The sequence below is a fragment of the Mytilus trossulus genome, chromosome 5 (genome assembly GCF_036588685.1).
Source record: "Mytilus trossulus isolate FHL-02 chromosome 5, PNRI_Mtr1.1.1.hap1, whole genome shotgun sequence".
Lineage (NCBI taxonomy): Eukaryota > Metazoa > Mollusca > Bivalvia > Mytilida > Mytilidae > Mytilus > Mytilus trossulus.
Window position 1 is genome coordinate 45,714,527 of NC_086377.1, and position 20,330 is coordinate 45,734,856.

The following is a 20,330-nucleotide window of genomic DNA, read 5'->3' on the forward strand; positions in this document are numbered from 1 at the left end:
CCCAAAAAGGGCGGGAGGGGAGGGGGGTCGAGCACCCCCCCCCCCCCTCCCGGATCCGCCTATGGTCTTCATTCTTTCAAAGTAGAGATACCTGAAATCAGACTGTAAAATAGATAATCGCTGGAAAATACCAGTTCAATAATTTTGTGATAACTTTGGGGTGCTTTTTTACTACTGACTACTATAAGATTTGAACTATGTAACAGTTACTTCAAAAGGGTCCGTTCCTCCCTATAGAAAGCGTTCACCGGATTTACCTTAGTTTGCATAATGGAAAGAGGACCTGTCGGATTCACCCACTGTTGGTTAATTTGGCACAGAGCATCAGATTCACTCGCGGTTTGCCTAGTTGAAAAGAGGGTACCAGATGTGTGCCACCAGATGTGTGCCATGTTGGAATGAGTGCACGGATTCACCTGAGGGTTGTCGATTGGAAGGGGAGCACATAATTAACACGAGGATTGCCGATCGGATAAAAGACAATTGATTCACCACCTGTATGCCGAGTTGGAAATAGGACATCAGATTCTCCCGTTGTTTGCCGAGTTAAAAAGAGGTCACCGGATTAACCCGAGTATTGTCAATTGGTGTGGCAAATGCTGAATACCTTGCAGGCAATTTCTATAATCTGTCGTTGATTACGATCTTAATAACGAGCTATGGACTACTATACAAATCCTTGATGGATTAATGCAACTCGGACTGTTGTACTCCTTAATCCTAACATTCATAATGTATCGTGATCCTTTAACATGGGGCAGGCATAATACAGACAAACAAATAAACAGCTAAAAAGGAGGGACGGAAGATACCAGAGGGACAGTCACGACTAATATGTTCTATTACAAAATCACATACACCACAGTATACATTAAATGATTTTGATGTTATTATATGCACTTGCCCTCGGATAAAATGCTATATGCATTAATCTATCGAATGTCACTGATGTTAGAAATAAAATACACCAAATATATTATTCAGAATTGTCATTGTTCATAATTATGCACGCCGAACTTTCATGAAGACACTAGTTCTACTCCTTACTTACATGTCTCAGGTTCCGTCTTCTCGGCTTTATAGTTGTATTTAGTCCTGGTCGGATCAATTGACAGGATCTCTTGGGCTCCAAATTGATGTACAACAATAAAAATATGCTACAGGTTAGAGTCGAACGCACCTTTCACGAGTGTTGTCGGGCTTTTGACTCATACAGTATAGGATAACTAGAGGCGGATATAATACAATACTTACAAAACAAAAAGATCCCTGTTTCAAGCCCCCGTGTGTTTTCATGCTCTTGAACTTTATATCATGATTTTGACTTTTTAAACTGTTGATGAGAAAAATATGAAAAATTCTATCCCCCCTCCCGCATTTCCACTTACATACATAAAAAAAACGTGATGTTTTTACTTGAATTAAAAATCAAACTGGAAGGAAAAGAGCAGGGTAATAATTCATAGAACAGACAAGGTGCAGTGATCAATATTTTAGGTATATTTTTGAACACAGAGAGATAAACCCTGGCACCCATTTGCCAAATAAAAATTTCTTTTTCCTATATGTGCCTTCCGGAACTTTATGTTTTGAATTGTAGTTTCACTTTACGTATTCGGTATTTATTCTAATTTAAGCTCCACGTGGTAAAAATCACGTGATACAGGAATATAGTATCTTGGAGTTAGACTACTTCTTTCTTTTCGGGCGGGGACTCCAAGCATACAACATGTATGTGTATAAAGGCAGTGGAGATTTTCTGATTAAACGAAGAAAGTTGCTGGTCCGGTACACGAGTAGATCAGTTAGAAAGCAAGGTTTTAATTCTAATTATATTGGAAAGCTTAATTCGAGCCATGAGTTTTAATTTTTTGTGATTGGAGGAGACAAATGTAAAAAGTCACGAAAAAGATATGCAGGATTCGACATACTCCTCAGAGCGAATTCATTGCAATTGTTTCTCGCAACGTTCGTATGTTATCTTGCAGTTTGCATCTGTCGCTGATGATTATGTCTTTACATGAGACTGACTGACTGAATGAGATGGGTTACCATCACACCTGCAAAAGAATGTACTTTAGCAAATAATGACTCTATGTTTAAGAGTCATGTTGATGTTTTATGCATTTCTTGTCATTTAGTCAGTTGTTATGACATTATCCCCTCGGGATATAAGTTAGATACGATAACGTAATTCCCTGTGTTTGCCACTCTCTACGATTCCACTCAATTGCTAAAAATGGTCGCACCGGAGCCTTTCACTCCTGGCACACGTATAAAGCGCGTTCTCAACAATTTATTTGTATCTTATTCAAGATTGACCTCTACGTAAAGAGAGGAGACGCGTTACATTTGAAATTATGTCATCAAATGAATTTGTTTTTACAGCAATGCCCACTATATATACGTGGATGATATGATTATGTGTCGCGAATTCCACTGTCCTCTTATCAATTGAAAACCTTGAATGAGGCAAAAAAGAAATGCATCGGCCGGGAATCGAACCCGGGCCGCCCGCGTGGCAGGCGAGCATTCTACCACTGAACCACCGATGCTTATGACTACCTCATGTTAAACTTGATCATATAAGGACACATGTTACCTGATATGTATGGTATAAATGCATGTTAATATGATACTGAAATTGTCGGTAGAAACCCGGCACAAATAAATGTGAAAAGAGGAAATCGGCGATAATGTAGATCCCATTTGTTCAGCTGCAGCATAATCTCAGCTCGAGGTTGAAATATAGTGACCAGAAAAACGCTGTATAATTTGAAACTTAGATATATATATAAGCTTAAACCCGCGTAGTTAAAACAAAAAAATAATCGTGATCTTAAAGGGGGAGGGATAAGTAACCTCAAGTCTTTCAAAGAAGACCTAATCGCAAAACGAAAAGTTCTGTAATTTGACACAATTTCTGTTGTGGTTTCCATGACAGACAACTTGAACTCGGTAAAGTCGACATATGGTACATGCTAATTTTCATACTCCATATGTAATTATAAGCTAAATGCATAACTTTGCCCTTTACCAATTGTACGTTTCTGCATCTAATATTTACCGACTGGTATAGTTTTGTGAGCTTTGAATACTCTCCTTTCATGCTGTCAGCTGAATCACAGTTATCATATGTTGACACAATCATAAATGTATTAGGCTCGGTAAGGACTCTTTTATATATAGCTTAAATTAAGCAAGTTATACTAAGTCCGATGTGGTCTAGTGGTTAGGATTTCTGGTTTTCACCCAGACGGCCCGGGTTCGATTCCCGGCATCGGAGCTTTAATTTTTTGTGATTGGAGGAGACAAATGTAAAAAGTCACGAAAAAGATATGCAGGATTCGACATACTCCTCAGAGCGAATTCATTGCAATTGTTTCTCGCAACGTTCGTATGTTATCTTGCAGTTTGCATCTGTCGCTGATGATTATGTCTTTACATGAGACTGACTGACTGAATGAGATGGGTTACCATCACACCTGCAAAAGAATGTACTTTAGCAAATAATGACTCTATGTTTAAGAGTCATGTTGATGTTTTATGCATTTCTTGTCATTTAGTCAGTTGTTATGACATTATCCCCTCGGGATATAAGTTAGATACGATAACGTAATTCCCTGTGTTTGCCACTCTCTACGATTCCACTCAATTGCTAAAAATGGTCGCACCGGAGCCTTTCACTCCTGGCACACGTATAAAGCGCGTTCTCAACAATTTATTTGTATCTTATTCAAGATTGACCTCTACGTAAAGAGAGGAGACGCGTTACATTTGAAATTATGTCATCAAATGAATTTGTTTTTACAGCAATGCCCACTATATATACGTGGATGATATGATTATGTGTCGCGAATTCCACTGTCCTCTTATCAATTGAAAACCTTGAATGAGGCAAAAAAGAAATGCATCGGCCGGGAATCGAACCCGGGCCGCCCGCGTGGCAGGCGAGCATTCTACCACTGAACCACCGATGCTTATGACTACCTCATGTTAAACTTGATCATATAAGGACACATGTTACCTGATATGTATGGTATAAATGCATGTTAATATGATACTGAAATTGTCGGTAGAAACCCGGCACAAATAAATGTGAAAAGAGGAAATCGGCGATAATGTAGATCCCATTTGTTCAGCTGCAGCATAATCTCAGCTCGAGGTTGAAATATAGTGACCAGAAAAACGCTGTATAATTTGAAACTTAGATATATATATAAGCTTAAACCCGCGTAGTTAAAACAAAAAAATAATCGTGATCTTAAAGGGGGAGGGATAAGTAACCTCAAGTCTTTCAAAGAAGACCTAATCGCAAAACGAAAAGTTCTGTAATTTGACACAATTTCTGTTGTGGTTTCCATGACAGACAACTTGAACTCGGTAAAGTCGACATATGGTACATGCTAATTTTCATACTCCATATGTAATTATAAGCTAAATGCATAACTTTGCCCTTTACCAATTGTACGTTTCTGCATCTAATATTTACCGACTGGTATAGTTTTGTGAGCTTTGAATACTCTCCTTTCATGCTGTCAGCTGAATCACAGTTATCATATGTTGACACAATCATAAATGTATTAGGCTCGGTAAGGACTCTTTTATATATAGCTTAAATTAAGCAAGTTATACTAAGTCCGATGTGGTCTAGTGGTTAGGATTTCTGGTTTTCACCCAGACGGCCCGGGTTCGATTCCCGGCATCGGAGCTTTAATTTTTTGTGATTGGAGGAGACAAATGTAAAAAGTCACGAAAAAGATATGCAGGATTCGACATACTCCTCAGAGCGAATTCATTGCAATTGTTTCTCGCAACGTTCGTATGTTATCTTGCAGTTTGCATCTGTCGCTGATGATTATGTCTTTACATGAGACTGACTGACTGAATGAGATGGGTTACCATCACACCTGCAAAAGAATGTACTTTAGCAAATAATGACTCTATGTTTAAGAGTCATGTTGATGTTTTATGCATTTCTTGTCATTTAGTCAGTTGTTATGACATTATCCCCTCGGGATATAAGTTAGATACGATAACGTAATTCCCTGTGTTTGCCACTCTCTACGATTCCACTCAATTGCTAAAAATGGTCGCACCGGAGCCTTTCACTCCTGGCACACGTATAAAGCGCGTTCTCAACAATTTATTTGTATCTTATTCAAGATTGACCTCTACGTAAAGAGAGGAGACGCGTTACATTTGAAATTATGTCATCAAATGAATTTGTTTTTACAGCAATGCCCACTATATATACGTGGATGATATGATTATGTGTCGCGAATTCCACTGTCCTCTTATCAATTGAAAACCTTGAATGAGGCAAAAAAGAAATGCATCGGCCGGGAATCGAACCCGGGCCGCCCGCGTGGCAGGCGAGCATTCTACCACTGAACCACCGATGCTTATGACTACCTCATGTTAAACTTGATCATATAAGGACACATGTTACCTGATATGTATGGTATAAATGCATGTTAATATGATACTGAAATTGTCGGTAGAAACCCGGCACAAATAAATGTGAAAAGAGGAAATCGGCGATAATGTAGATCCCATTTGTTCAGCTGCAGCATAATCTCAGCTCGAGGTTGAAATATAGTGACCAGAAAAACGCTGTATAATTTGAAACTTAGATATATATATAAGCTTAAACCCGCGTAGTTAAAACAAAAAAATAATCGTGATCTTAAAGGGGGAGGGATAAGTAACCTCAAGTCTTTCAAAGAAGACCTAATCGCAAAACGAAAAGTTCTGTAATTTGACACAATTTCTGTTGTGGTTTCCATGACAGACAACTTGAACTCGGTAAAGTCGACATATGGTACATGCTAATTTTCATACTCCATATGTAATTATAAGCTAAATGCATAACTTTGCCCTTTACCAATTGTACGTTTCTGCATCTAATATTTACCGACTGGTATAGTTTTGTGAGCTTTGAATACTCTCCTTTCATGCTGTCAGCTGAATCACAGTTATCATATGTTGACACAATCATAAATGTATTAGGCTCGGTAAGGACTCTTTTATATATAGCTTAAATTAAGCAAGTTATACTAAGTCCGATGTGGTCTAGTGGTTAGGATTTCTGGTTTTCACCCAGACGGCCCGGGTTCGATTCCCGGCATCGGAGCTTTAATTTTTTGTGATTGGAGGAGACAAATGTAAAAAGTCACGAAAAAGATATGCAGGATTCGACATACTCCTCAGAGCGAATTCATTGCAATTGTTTCTCGCAACGTTCGTATGTTATCTTGCAGTTTGCATCTGTCGCTGATGATTATGTCTTTACATGAGACTGACTGACTGAATGAGATGGGTTACCATCACACCTGCAAAAGAATGTACTTTAGCAAATAATGACTCTATGTTTAAGAGTCATGTTGATGTTTTATGCATTTCTTGTCATTTAGTCAGTTGTTATGACATTATCCCCTCGGGATATAAGTTAGATACGATAACGTAATTCCCTGTGTTTGCCACTCTCTACGATTCCACTCAATTGCTAAAAATGGTCGCACCGGAGCCTTTCACTCCTGGCACACGTATAAAGCGCGTTCTCAACAATTTATTTGTATCTTATTCAAGATTGACCTCTACGTAAAGAGAGGAGACGCGTTACATTTGAAATTATGTCATCAAATGAATTTGTTTTTACAGCAATGCCCACTATATATACGTGGATGATATGATTATGTGTCGCGAATTCCACTGTCCTCTTATCAATTGAAAACCTTGAATGAGGCAAAAAAGAAATGCATCGGCCGGGAATCGAACCCGGGCCGCCCGCGTGGCAGGCGAGCATTCTACCACTGAACCACCGATGCTTATGACTACCTCATGTTAAACTTGATCATATAAGGACACATGTTACCTGATATGTATGGTATAAATGCATGTTAATATGATACTGAAATTGTCGGTAGAAACCCGGCACAAATAAATGTGAAAAGAGGAAATCGGCGATAATGTAGATCCCATTTGTTCAGCTGCAGCATAATCTCAGCTCGAGGTTGAAATATAGTGACCAGAAAAACGCTGTATAATTTGAAACTTAGATATATATATAAGCTTAAACCCGCGTAGTTAAAACAAAAAAATAATCGTGATCTTAAAGGGGGAGGGATAAGTAACCTCAAGTCTTTCAAAGAAGACCTAATCGCAAAACGAAAAGTTCTGTAATTTGACACAATTTCTGTTGTGGTTTCCATGACAGACAACTTGAACTCGGTAAAGTCGACATATGGTACATGCTAATTTTCATACTCCATATGTAATTATAAGCTAAATGCATAACTTTGCCCTTTACCAATTGTACGTTTCTGCATCTAATATTTACCGACTGGTATAGTTTTGTGAGCTTTGAATACTCTCCTTTCATGCTGTCAGCTGAATCACAGTTATCATATGTTGACACAATCATAAATGTATTAGGCTCGGTAAGGACTCTTTTATATATAGCTTAAATTAAGCAAGTTATACTAAGTCCGATGTGGTCTAGTGGTTAGGATTTCTGGTTTTCACCCAGACGGCCCGGGTTCGATTCCCGGCATCGGAGCTTTAATTTTTTGTGATTGGAGGAGACAAATGTAAAAAGTCACGAAAAAGATATGCAGGATTCGACATACTCCTCAGAGCGAATTCATTGCAATTGTTTCTCGCAACGTTCGTATGTTATCTTGCAGTTTGCATCTGTCGCTGATGATTATGTCTTTACATGAGACTGACTGACTGAATGAGATGGGTTACCATCACACCTGCAAAAGAATGTACTTTAGCAAATAATGACTCTATGTTTAAGAGTCATGTTGATGTTTTATGCATTTCTTGTCATTTAGTCAGTTGTTATGACATTATCCCCTCGGGATATAAGTTAGATACGATAACGTAATTCCCTGTGTTTGCCACTCTCTACGATTCCACTCAATTGCTAAAAATGGTCGCACCGGAGCCTTTCACTCCTGGCACACGTATAAAGCGCGTTCTCAACAATTTATTTGTATCTTATTCAAGATTGACCTCTACGTAAAGAGAGGAGACGCGTTACATTTGAAATTATGTCATCAAATGAATTTGTTTTTACAGCAATGCCCACTATATATACGTGGATGATATGATTATGTGTCGCGAATTCCACTGTCCTCTTATCAATTGAAAACCTTGAATGAGGCAAAAAAGAAATGCATCGGCCGGGAATCGAACCCGGGCCGCCCGCGTGGCAGGCGAGCATTCTACCACTGAACCACCAATGCTTATGACTACCTCATGTTAAACTTGATCATATAAGGACACATGTTACCTGATATGTATGGTATAAATGCATGTTAATATGATACTGAAATTGTCGGTAGAAACCCGGCACAAATAAATGTGAAAAGAGGAAATCGGCGATAATGTAGATCCCATTTGTTCAGCTGCAGCATAATCTCAGCTCGAGGTTGAAATATAGTGACCAGAAAAACGCTGTATAATTTGAAACTTAGATATATATATAAGCTTAAACCCGCGTAGTTAAAACAAAAAAATAATCGTGATCTTAAAGGGGGAGGGATAAGTAACCTCAAGTCTTTCAAAGAAGACCTAATCGCAAAACGAAAAGTTCTGTAATTTGACACAATTTCTGTTGTGGTTTCCATGACAGACAACTTGAACTCGGTAAAGTCGACATATGGTACATGCTAATTTTCATACTCCATATGTAATTATAAGCTAAATGCATAACTTTGCCCTTTACCAATTGTACGTTTCTGCATCTAATATTTACCGACTGGTATAGTTTTGTGAGCTTTGAATACTCTCCTTTCATGCTGTCAGCTGAATCACAGTTATCATATGTTGACACAATCATAAATGTATTAGGCTCGGTAAGGACTCTTTTATATATAGCTTAAATTAAGCAAGTTATACTAAGTCCGATGTGGTCTAGTGGTTAGGATTTCTGGTTTTCACCCAGACGGCCCGGGTTCGATTCCCGGCATCGGAGCTTTAATTTTTTGTGATTGGAGGAGACAAATGTAAAAAGTCACGAAAAAGATATGCAGGATTCGACATACTCCTCAGAGCGAATTCATTGCAATTGTTTCTCGCAACGTTCGTATGTTATCTTGCAGTTTGCATCTGTCGCTGATGATTATGTCTTTACATGAGACTGACTGACTGAATGAGATGGGTTACCATCACACCTGCAAAAGAATGTACTTTAGCAAATAATGACTCTATGTTTAAGAGTCATGTTGATGTTTTATGCATTTCTTGTCATTTAGTCAGTTGTTATGACATTATCCCCTCGGGATATAAGTTAGATACGATAACGTAATTCCCTGTGTTTGCCACTCTCTACGATTCCACTCAATTGCTAAAAATGGTCGCACCGGAGCCTTTCACTCCTGGCACACGTATAAAGCGCGTTCTCAACAATTTATTTGTATCTTATTCAAGATTGACCTCTACGTAAAGAGAGGAGACGCGTTACATTTGAAATTATGTCATCAAATGAATTTGTTTTTACAGCAATGCCCACTATATATACGTGGATGATATGATTATGTGTCGCGAATTCCACTGTCCTCTTATCAATTGAAAACCTTGAATGAGGCAAAAAAGAAATGCATCGGCCGGGAATCGAACCCGGGCCGCCCGCGTGGCAGGCGAGCATTCTACCACTGAACCACCGATGCTTATGACTACCTCATGTTAAACTTGATCATATAAGGACACATGTTACCTGATATGTATGGTATAAATGCATGTTAATATGATACTGAAATTGTCGGTAGAAACCCGGCACAAATAAATGTGAAAAGAGGAAATCGGCGATAATGTAGATCCCATTTGTTCAGCTGCAGCATAATCTCAGCTCGAGGTTGAAATATAGTGACCAGAAAAACGCTGTATAATTTGAAACTTAGATATATATATAAGCTTAAACCCGCGTAGTTAAAACAAAAAAATAATCGTGATCTTAAAGGGGGAGGGATAAGTAACCTCAAGTCTTTCAAAGAAGACCTAATCGCAAAACGAAAAGTTCTGTAATTTGACACAATTTCTGTTGTGGTTTCCATGACAGACAACTTGAACTCGGTAAAGTCGACATATGGTACATGCTAATTTTCATACTCCATATGTAATTATAAGCTAAATGCATAACTTTGCCCTTTACCAATTGTACGTTTCTGCATCTAATATTTACCGACTGGTATAGTTTTGTGAGCTTTGAATACTCTCCTTTCATGCTGTCAGCTGAATCACAGTTATCATATGTTGACACAATCATAAATGTATTAGGCTCGGTAAGGACTCTTTTATATATAGCTTAAATTAAGCAAGTTATACTAAGTCCGATGTGGTCTAGTGGTTAGGATTTCTGGTTTTCACCCAGACGGCCCGGGTTCGATTCCCGGCATCGGAGCTTTAATTTTTTGTGATTGGAGGAGACAAATGTAAAAAGTCACGAAAAAGATATGCAGGATTCGACATACTCCTCAGAGCGAATTCATTGCAATTGTTTCTCGCAACGTTCGTATGTTATCTTGCAGTTTGCATCTGTCGCTGATGATTATGTCTTTACATGAGACTGACTGACTGAATGAGATGGGTTACCATCACACCTGCAAAAGAATGTACTTTAGCAAATAATGACTCTATGTTTAAGAGTCATGTTGATGTTTTATGCATTTCTTGTCATTTAGTCAGTTGTTATGACATTATCCCCTCGGGATATAAGTTAGATACGATAACGTAATTCCCTGTGTTTGCCACTCTCTACGATTCCACTCAATTGCTAAAAATGGTCGCACCGGAGCCTTTCACTCCTGGCACACGTATAAAGCGCGTTCTCAACAATTTATTTGTATCTTATTCAAGATTGACCTCTACGTAAAGAGAGGAGACGCGTTACATTTGAAATTATGTCATCAAATGAATTTGTTTTTACAGCAATGCCCACTATATATACGTGGATGATATGATTATGTGTCGCGAATTCCACTGTCCTCTTATCAATTGAAAACCTTGAATGAGGCAAAAAAGAAATGCATCGGCCGGGAATCGAACCCGGGCCGCCCGCGTGGCAGGCGAGCATTCTACCACTGAACCACCGATGCTTATGACTACCTCATGTTAAACTTGATCATATAAGGACACATGTTACCTGATATGTATGGTATAAATGCATGTTAATATGATACTGAAATTGTCGGTAGAAACCCGGCACAAATAAATGTGAAAAGAGGAAATCGGCGATAATGTAGATCCCATTTGTTCAGCTGCAGCATAATCTCAGCTCGAGGTTGAAATATAGTGACCAGAAAAACGCTGTATAATTTGAAACTTAGATATATATATAAGCTTAAACCCGCGTAGTTAAAACAAAAAAATAATCGTGATCTTAAAGGGGGAGGGATAAGTAACCTCAAGTCTTTCAAAGAAGACCTAATCGCAAAACGAAAAGTTCTGTAATTTGACACAATTTCTGTTGTGGTTTCCATGACAGACAACTTGAACTCGGTAAAGTCGACATATGGTACATGCTAATTTTCATACTCCATATGTAATTATAAGCTAAATGCATAACTTTGCCCTTTACCAATTGTACGTTTCTGCATCTAATATTTACCGACTGGTATAGTTTTGTGAGCTTTGAATACTCTCCTTTCATGCTGTCAGCTGAATCACAGTTATCATATGTTGACACAATCATAAATGTATTAGGCTCGGTAAGGACTCTTTTATATATAGCTTAAATTAAGCAAGTTATACTAAGTCCGATGTGGTCTAGTGGTTAGGATTTCTGGTTTTCACCCAGACGGCCCGGGTTCGATTCCCGGCATCGGAGCTTTAATTTTTTGTGATTGGAGGAGACAAATGTAAAAAGTCACGAAAAAGATATGCAGGATTCGACATACTCCTCAGAGCGAATTCATTGCAATTGTTTCTCGCAACGTTCGTATGTTATCTTGCAGTTTGCATCTGTCGCTGATGATTATGTCTTTACATGAGACTGACTGACTGAATGAGATGGGTTACCATCACACCTGCAAAAGAATGTACTTTAGCAAATAATGACTCTATGTTTAAGAGTCATGTTGATGTTTTATGCATTTCTTGTCATTTAGTCAGTTGTTATGACATTATCCCCTCGGGATATAAGTTAGATACGATAACGTAATTCCCTGTGTTTGCCACTCTCTACGATTCCACTCAATTGCTAAAAATGGTCGCACCGGAGCCTTTCACTCCTGGCACACGTATAAAGCGCGTTCTCAACAATTTATTTGTATCTTATTCAAGATTGACCTCTACGTAAAGAGAGGAGACGCGTTACATTTGAAATTATGTCATCAAATGAATTTGTTTTTACAGCAATGCCCACTATATATACGTGGATGATATGATTATGTGTCGCGAATTCCACTGTCCTCTTATCAATTGAAAACCTTGAATGAGGCAAAAAAGAAATGCATCGGCCGGGAATCGAACCCGGGCCGCCCGCGTGGCAGGCGAGCATTCTACCACTGAACCACCGATGCTTATGACTACCTCATGTTAAACTTGATCATATAAGGACACATGTTACCTGATATGTATGGTATAAATGCATGTTAATATGATACTGAAATTGTCGGTAGAAACCCGGCACAAATAAATGTGAAAAGAGGAAATCGGCGATAATGTAGATCCCATTTGTTCAGCTGCAGCATAATCTCAGCTCGAGGTTGAAATATAGTGACCAGAAAAACGCTGTATAATTTGAAACTTAGATATATATATAAGCTTAAACCCGCGTAGTTAAAACAAAAAAATAATCGTGATCTTAAAGGGGGAGGGATAAGTAACCTCAAGTCTTTCAAAGAAGACCTAATCGCAAAACGAAAAGTTCTGTAATTTGACACAATTTCTGTTGTGGTTTCCATGACAGACAACTTGAACTCGGTAAAGTCGACATATGGTACATGCTAATTTTCATACTCCATATGTAATTATAAGCTAAATGCATAACTTTGCCCTTTACCAATTGTACGTTTCTGCATCTAATATTTACCGACTGGTATAGTTTTGTGAGCTTTGAATACTCTCCTTTCATGCTGTCAGCTGAATCACAGTTATCATATGTTGACACAATCATAAATGTATTAGGCTCGGTAAGGACTCTTTTATATATAGCTTAAATTAAGCAAGTTATACTAAGTCCGATGTGGTCTAGTGGTTAGGATTTCTGGTTTTCACCCAGACGGCCCGGGTTCGATTCCCGGCATCGGAGCTTTAATTTTTTGTGATTGGAGGAGACAAATGTAAAAAGTCACGAAAAAGATATGCAGGATTCGACATACTCCTCAGAGCGAATTCATTGCAATTGTTTCTCGCAACGTTCGTATGTTATCTTGCAGTTTGCATCTGTCGCTGATGATTATGTCTTTACATGAGACTGACTGACTGAATGAGATGGGTTACCATCACACCTGCAAAAGAATGTACTTTAGCAAATAATGACTCTATGTTTAAGAGTCATGTTGATGTTTTATGCATTTCTTGTCATTTAGTCAGTTGTTATGACATTATCCCCTCGGGATATAAGTTAGATACGATAACGTAATTCCCTGTGTTTGCCACTCTCTACGATTCCACTCAATTGCTAAAAATGGTCGCACCGGAGCCTTTCACTCCTGGCACACGTATAAAGCGCGTTCTCAACAATTTATTTGTATCTTATTCAAGATTGACCTCTACGTAAAGAGAGGAGACGCGTTACATTTGAAATTATGTCATCAAATGAATTTGTTTTTACAGCAATGCCCACTATATATACGTGGATGATATGATTATGTGTCGCGAATTCCACTGTCCTCTTATCAATTGAAAACCTTGAATGAGGCAAAAAAGAAATGCATCGGCCGGGAATCGAACCCGGGCCGCCCGCGTGGCAGGCGAGCATTCTACCACTGAACCACCGATGCTTATGACTACCTCATGTTAAACTTGATCATATAAGGACACATGTTACCTGATATGTATGGTATAAATGCATGTTAATATGATACTGAAATTGTCGGTAGAAACCCGGCACAAATAAATGTGAAAAGAGGAAATCGGCGATAATGTAGATCCCATTTGTTCAGCTGCAGCATAATCTCAGCTCGAGGTTGAAATATAGTGACCAGAAAAACGCTGTATAATTTGAAACTTAGATATATATATAAGCTTAAACCCGCGTAGTTAAAACAAAAAAATAATCGTGATCTTAAAGGGGGAGGGATAAGTAACCTCAAGTCTTTCAAAGAAGACCTAATCGCAAAACGAAAAGTTCTGTAATTTGACACAATTTCTGTTGTGGTTTCCATGACAGACAACTTGAACTCGGTAAAGTCGACATATGGTACATGCTAATTTTCATACTCCATATGTAATTATAAGCTAAATGCATAACTTTGCCCTTTACCAATTGTACGTTTCTGCATCTAATATTTACCGACTGGTATAGTTTTGTGAGCTTTGAATACTCTCCTTTCATGCTGTCAGCTGAATCACAGTTATCATATGTTGACACAATCATAAATGTATTAGGCTCGGTAAGGACTCTTTTATATATAGCTTAAATTAAGCAAGTTATACTAAGTCCGATGTGGTCTAGTGGTTAGGATTTCTGGTTTTCACCCAGACGGCCCGGGTTCGATTCCCGGCATCGGAGCTTTAATTTTTTGTGATTGGAGGAGACAAATGTAAAAAGTCACGAAAAAGATATGCAGGATTCGACATACTCCTCAGAGCGAATTCATTGCAATTGTTTCTCGCAACGTTCGTATGTTATCTTGCAGTTTGCATCTGTCGCTGATGATTATGTCTTTACATGAGACTGACTGACTGAATGAGATGGGTTACCATCACACCTGCAAAAGAATGTACTTTAGCAAATAATGACTCTATGTTTAAGAGTCATGTTGATGTTTTATGCATTTCTTGTCATTTAGTCAGTTGTTATGACATTATCCCCTCGGGATATAAGTTAGATACGATAACGTAATTCCCTGTGTTTGCCACTCTCTACGATTCCACTCAATTGCTAAAAATGGTCGCACCGGAGCCTTTCACTCCTGGCACACGTATAAAGCGCGTTCTCAACAATTTATTTGTATCTTATTCAAGATTGACCTCTACGTAAAGAGAGGAGACGCGTTACATTTGAAATTATGTCATCAAATGAATTTGTTTTTACAGCAATGCCCACTATATATACGTGGATGATATGATTATGTGTCGCGAATTCCACTGTCCTCTTATCAATTGAAAACCTTGAATGAGGCAAAAAAGAAATGCATCGGCCGGGAATCGAACCCGGGCCGCCCGCGTGGCAGGCGAGCATTCTACCACTGAACCACCGATGCTTATGACTACCTCATGTTAAACTTGATCATATAAGGACACATGTTACCTGATATGTATGGTATAAATGCATGTTAATATGATACTGAAATTGTCGGTAGAAACCCGGCACAAATAAATGTGAAAAGAGGAAATCGGCGATAATGTAGATCCCATTTGTTCAGCTGCAGCATAATCTCAGCTCGAGGTTGAAATATAGTGACCAGAAAAACGCTGTATAATTTGAAACTTAGATATATATATAAGCTTAAACCCGCGTAGTTAAAACAAAAAAATAATCGTGATCTTAAAGGGGGAGGGATAAGTAACCTCAAGTCTTTCAAAGAAGACCTAATCGCAAAACGAAAAGTTCTGTAATTTGACACAATTTCTGTTGTGGTTTCCATGACAGACAACTTGAACTCGGTAAAGTCGACATATGGTACATGCTAATTTTCATACTCCATATGTAATTATAAGCTAAATGCATAACTTTGCCCTTTACCAATTGTACGTTTCTGCATCTAATATTTACCGACTGGTATAGTTTTGTGAGCTTTGAATACTCTCCTTTCATGCTGTCAGCTGAATCACAGTTATCATATGTTGACACAATCATAAATGTATTAGGCTCGGTAAGGACTCTTTTATATATAGCTTAAATTAAGCAAGTTATACTAAGTCCGATGTGGTCTAGTGGTTAGGATTTCTGGTTTTCACCCAGACGGCCCGGGTTCGATTCCCGGCATCGGAGCTTTAATTTTTTGTGATTGGAGGAGACAAATGTAAAAAGTCACGAAAAAGATATGCAGGATTCGACATACTCCTCAGAGCGAATTCATTGCAATTGTTTCTCGCAACGTTCGTATGTTATCTTGCAGTTTGCATCTGTCGCTGATGATTATGTCTTTACATGAGACTGACTGACTGAATGAGATGGGTTACCATCACACCTGCAAAAGAATGTACTTTAGCAAATAATGACTCTATGTTTAAGAGTCATGTTGATGTTTTATGCATTTCTTGTCATTTAGTCAGTTGTTATGACATTATCCCCTCGGGATATAAGTTAGATACGATAACGTAATTCCCTGTGTTTGCCACTCTCTACGATTCCACTCAATTGCTAAAAATGGTCGCACCGGAGCCTTTCACTCCTGGCACACGTATAAAGCGCGTTCTCAACAATTTATTTGTATCTTATTCAAGATTGACCTCTACGTAAAGAGAGGAGACGCGTTACATTTGAAATTATGTCATCAAATGAATTTGTTTTTACAGCAATGCCCACTATATATACGTGGATGATATGATTATGTGTCGCGAATTCCACTGTCCTCTTATCAATTGAAAACCTTGAATGAGGCAAAAAAGAAATGCATCGGCCGGGAATCGAACCCGGGCCGCCCGCGTGGCAGGCGAGCATTCTACCACTGAACCACCGATGCTTATGACTACCTCATGTTAAACTTGATCATATAAGGACACATGTTACCTGATATGTATGGTATAAATGCATGTTAATATGATACTGAAATTGTCGGTAGAAACCCGGCACAAATAAATGTGAAAAGAGGAAATCGGCGATAATGTAGATCCCATTTGTTCAGCTGCAGCATAATCTCAGCTCGAGGTTGAAATATAGTGACCAGAAAAACGCTGTATAATTTGAAACTTAGATATATATATAAGCTTAAACCCGCGTAGTTAAAACAAAAAAATAATCGTGATCTTAAAGGGGGAGGGATAAGTAACCTCAAGTCTTTCAAAGAAGACCTAATCGCAAAACGAAAAGTTCTGTAATTTGACACAATTTCTGTTGTGGTTTCCATGACAGACAACTTGAACTCGGTAAAGTCGACATATGGTACATGCTAATTTTCATACTCCATATGTAATTATAAGCTAAATGCATAACTTTGCCCTTTACCAATTGTACGTTTCTGCATCTAATATTTACCGACTGGTATAGTTTTGTGAGCTTTGAATACTCTCCTTTCATGCTGTCAGCTGAATCACAGTTATCATATGTTGACACAATCATAAATGTATTAGGCTCGGTAAGGACTCTTTTATATATAGCTTAAATTAAGCAAGTTATACTAAGTCCGATGTGGTCTAGTGGTTAGGATTTCTGGTTTTCACCCAGACGGCCCGGGTTCGATTCCCGGCATCGGAGCTTTAATTTTTTGTGATTGGAGGAGACAAATGTAAAAAGTCACGAAAAAGATATGCAGGATTCGACATACTCCTCAGAGCGAATTCATTGCAATTGTTTCTCGCAACGTTCGTATGTTATCTTGCAGTTTGCATCTGTCGCTGATGATTATGTCTTTACATGAGACTGACTGACTGAATGAGATGGGGTTACCATCACACCTGCAAAAGAATGTACTTTAGCAAATAATGACTCTATGTTTAAGAGTCATGTTGATGTTTTATGCATTTCTTGTCATTAAGTCAGTTGTTATGACATTATCCCCTCGGGATATAAGTTAGATACGATAACGTAATTCCCTGTGTTTGCCACTCTCTACGATTCCACTCAATTGCTAAAAATGGTCGCACCGGAGCCTTTCACTCCTGGCACACGTATAAAGCGCGTTCTCAACAATTTATTTGTATCTTATTCAAGATTGACCTCTACGTAAAGAGAGGAGACGGCGTTTACATTTGAAATTATGTCATCAAATGAATTTGTTTTTACAGCAATGCCCACTATATAATACGTGATGATATGATTATGTGTCGCGAATTCCCACTGTCCTCTTATCAATTGAAAAACCTTGAATGAGGCAAAAAAGAAATGCATCGGCCGGGAATCGAACCCGGGCCGCCCGCGTGGCAGGCGAGCATTCTACCACTGAACCACCGATGCTTATGACTACCTCTCATGTTAAACTTGATCATATAAGGACACAATGTTACCTGATATGTATGGTATAAATGCATGTTAATATGATACTGAAATTGTCGTTAGAAACCCGGCACAAATAAATGTGAAAAGAGGAAATCGGCGATAATGTAGATCCCATTTGTTCAGCTGCAGCATAATCTCAGCTCGAGGTTGAAATATAGTGACCAGAAAAACGCTGTATAATTTGAAACTTAGATATAATATATAAGCTTAAACCCGCGTAGTTAAAACAAAAAAATAATCGTGATCTTAAAGGGGGAGGGATAAGTAACCTCAAGTCTTTCAAAGAAGACCTAATCGCAAAACGAAAAGTTCTGTAATTTTGACACAATTTTCTGTTGTGGTTTCCATGACAGACAACTTGAACTCGGTAAAGTCGACATATGGTACATGCTAATTTTCATACTCATATGTAATTATAAGCTAAATGCATAACTTTGCCCTTTACCAATTGTACGTTTCTGCACATCTAATATTTACCGACTGGTATAGTTTTGTGAGCTTTGAATACTCTCCTTTCATGCTGTCAGCTGAATCACAGTTATCTGACTACCAATCATAAATGTATTAGGCTCGGTAAGGACTCTTTTATATATAGCTTAAATTAAGCAAGTTATACTAAGTCCGATGTGGTCTAGTGGTTAGGATTTCTGGTTTTCCACCCAGACGGCCCGGGTTCGATTCCCGGCATCGGAGCTTTAATTTTTTGTGATTGGAGGAGACAAATGTAAAAAGTCACGAAAAAGATATGCAGGATTCGACATACTCTCAGAGGCGAATTCATTGCAATTGTTTCTCGCAACGTTCGTATGTTATCTTGCAGTTTGCATCTGTCGCTGATGATTATGTCTTTACATGAGACTGACTGACTGAATGAGATGGGTTACCATCACACCTGCAAAAGAATGTACTTTAGCAAATAATGACTCTATGTTTAAGAGTCATGTTGATGTTTTATGCATTTCTTGTCATTTAGTCAGTTGTTATGACATTATCCCCTCGGGATATAAGTTAGATACGATAACGTAATTCCCCTGTGTTTGCCACTCTCTACGATTCCACTCAATTGCTAAAAATGGTCGCACCGGAGCCTTTCACTCCTGGCACACGTATAAAGCGCGTTCTCAACAATTTATTTGTATCTTATTCAAGATTGACCTCTACGTAAAGAGAGGAGACGCGTTACATTTGAAATTATGTCATCAAATGAATTTGTTTTTTACAGCAATGCCCACTATATATACGTGGATGATATGATTATGTGTCGCGAATTCCACTGTCCTCTTATCAATTGAAAACCTTGAATGAGGCAAAAAAGAAATGCATCGGCCGGGAATCGAACCCGGGCCGCCCGCGTGGCAGGCGAGCATTCTACCACTGAACCACCGATGCTTATGACTACCTCATGTTAAACTTGATCATATAAGGACACATGTTACCTGATATGTATGGTATAAATGCATGTTAATATGATACTGAAATTGTCGGTAGAAACCCGGCCACAAATAAATGTGAAAAGAGGAAATCGGCGATAATGTAGATCCCATTTGTTCAGCTGCAGCATAATCTCAGCTCGAGGTTGAAATATAGTGACCAGAAAAACGCTGTATATTTTGAAACTTAGATATATATTATAAGCTTAAAACCCGCGTAGTTAAAACAAAAAAATAATCGTGATCTTAAAAGGGGGAGGGATAAGTAACCTCAAGTCTTTCAAAGAAGACCTATCGCAAAACGAAAAGTTCTGTAATTTGACACAATTTCTGTGTGGTTTCCATGACAGACAACTTGAACTCGGTAAAGTCGACATATGGTACATGCTAATTTTCATACTCCATATGTAATTATAAGCTAAATGCATAACTTTGCCCTTTACCAATTGTACGTTCTCTGCATCTAATATTTACCGACTGGTATAGTTTTGTGAGCTTTGAATACTCTCCTTTCATGCTGTCAGCTGAATCACAGTTATCATATGTTGACACAATCATAAATGTATTAGGCTCGTAAGGACTGCTTATATATAGCTTAAATTAAGCAAGTTATACTAAGTCCG

General features: G+C 38.4%; 16 non-coding genes across 16 annotated transcripts; 4 read left to right on the forward strand and 12 right to left on the reverse strand.

The window, feature by feature from the left end:
• Positions 1-2,484: 2,484 nt before the first annotated feature.
• Trnag-gcc (transfer RNA glycine (anticodon GCC)) lies at positions 2,485-2,555 on the reverse strand. Its single transcript has one exon. It is a non-coding gene; the product is annotated as a tRNA-Gly (tRNA).
• Positions 2,556-3,909: 1,354 nt separating this feature from the next.
• Positions 3,910-3,980, reverse strand: Trnag-gcc (transfer RNA glycine (anticodon GCC)). Its single transcript has one exon. It is a non-coding gene; the product is annotated as a tRNA-Gly (tRNA).
• A 1,354-nt stretch (positions 3,981-5,334) lies between these two features.
• Positions 5,335-5,405, reverse strand: Trnag-gcc (transfer RNA glycine (anticodon GCC)). Its single transcript has one exon. It is a non-coding gene; the product is annotated as a tRNA-Gly (tRNA).
• A 1,354-nt stretch (positions 5,406-6,759) lies between these two features.
• Trnag-gcc (transfer RNA glycine (anticodon GCC)) lies at positions 6,760-6,830 on the reverse strand. The gene has a single exon. It is a non-coding gene; the product is annotated as a tRNA-Gly (tRNA).
• Positions 6,831-9,609: 2,779 nt separating this feature from the next.
• Trnag-gcc (transfer RNA glycine (anticodon GCC)) lies at positions 9,610-9,680 on the reverse strand. The gene has a single exon. It is a non-coding gene; the product is annotated as a tRNA-Gly (tRNA).
• A 1,354-nt stretch (positions 9,681-11,034) lies between these two features.
• Trnag-gcc (transfer RNA glycine (anticodon GCC)) lies at positions 11,035-11,105 on the reverse strand. Its single transcript has one exon. It is a non-coding gene; the product is annotated as a tRNA-Gly (tRNA).
• A 1,354-nt stretch (positions 11,106-12,459) lies between these two features.
• Positions 12,460-12,530, reverse strand: Trnag-gcc (transfer RNA glycine (anticodon GCC)). Its single transcript has one exon. It is a non-coding gene; the product is annotated as a tRNA-Gly (tRNA).
• A 659-nt stretch (positions 12,531-13,189) lies between these two features.
• Positions 13,190-13,261, forward strand: Trnae-uuc (transfer RNA glutamic acid (anticodon UUC)). Its single transcript has one exon. It is a non-coding gene; the product is annotated as a tRNA-Glu (tRNA).
• Positions 13,262-13,884: 623 nt separating this feature from the next.
• Trnag-gcc (transfer RNA glycine (anticodon GCC)) lies at positions 13,885-13,955 on the reverse strand. Its single transcript has one exon. It is a non-coding gene; the product is annotated as a tRNA-Gly (tRNA).
• A 659-nt stretch (positions 13,956-14,614) lies between these two features.
• Positions 14,615-14,686, forward strand: Trnae-uuc (transfer RNA glutamic acid (anticodon UUC)). The gene has a single exon. It is a non-coding gene; the product is annotated as a tRNA-Glu (tRNA).
• A 623-nt stretch (positions 14,687-15,309) lies between these two features.
• On the reverse strand, positions 15,310-15,380 carry Trnag-gcc (transfer RNA glycine (anticodon GCC)). Its single transcript has one exon. It is a non-coding gene; the product is annotated as a tRNA-Gly (tRNA).
• Positions 15,381-16,039: 659 nt separating this feature from the next.
• On the forward strand, positions 16,040-16,111 carry Trnae-uuc (transfer RNA glutamic acid (anticodon UUC)). Its single transcript has one exon. It is a non-coding gene; the product is annotated as a tRNA-Glu (tRNA).
• Positions 16,112-16,734: 623 nt separating this feature from the next.
• On the reverse strand, positions 16,735-16,805 carry Trnag-gcc (transfer RNA glycine (anticodon GCC)). The gene has a single exon. It is a non-coding gene; the product is annotated as a tRNA-Gly (tRNA).
• A 659-nt stretch (positions 16,806-17,464) lies between these two features.
• On the forward strand, positions 17,465-17,536 carry Trnae-uuc (transfer RNA glutamic acid (anticodon UUC)). The gene has a single exon. It is a non-coding gene; the product is annotated as a tRNA-Glu (tRNA).
• Positions 17,537-18,164: 628 nt separating this feature from the next.
• Trnag-gcc (transfer RNA glycine (anticodon GCC)) lies at positions 18,165-18,235 on the reverse strand. Its single transcript has one exon. It is a non-coding gene; the product is annotated as a tRNA-Gly (tRNA).
• Positions 18,236-19,595: 1,360 nt separating this feature from the next.
• Positions 19,596-19,666, reverse strand: Trnag-gcc (transfer RNA glycine (anticodon GCC)). Its single transcript has one exon. It is a non-coding gene; the product is annotated as a tRNA-Gly (tRNA).
• Between the last annotated feature and the right edge of the window lie 664 nt (positions 19,667-20,330).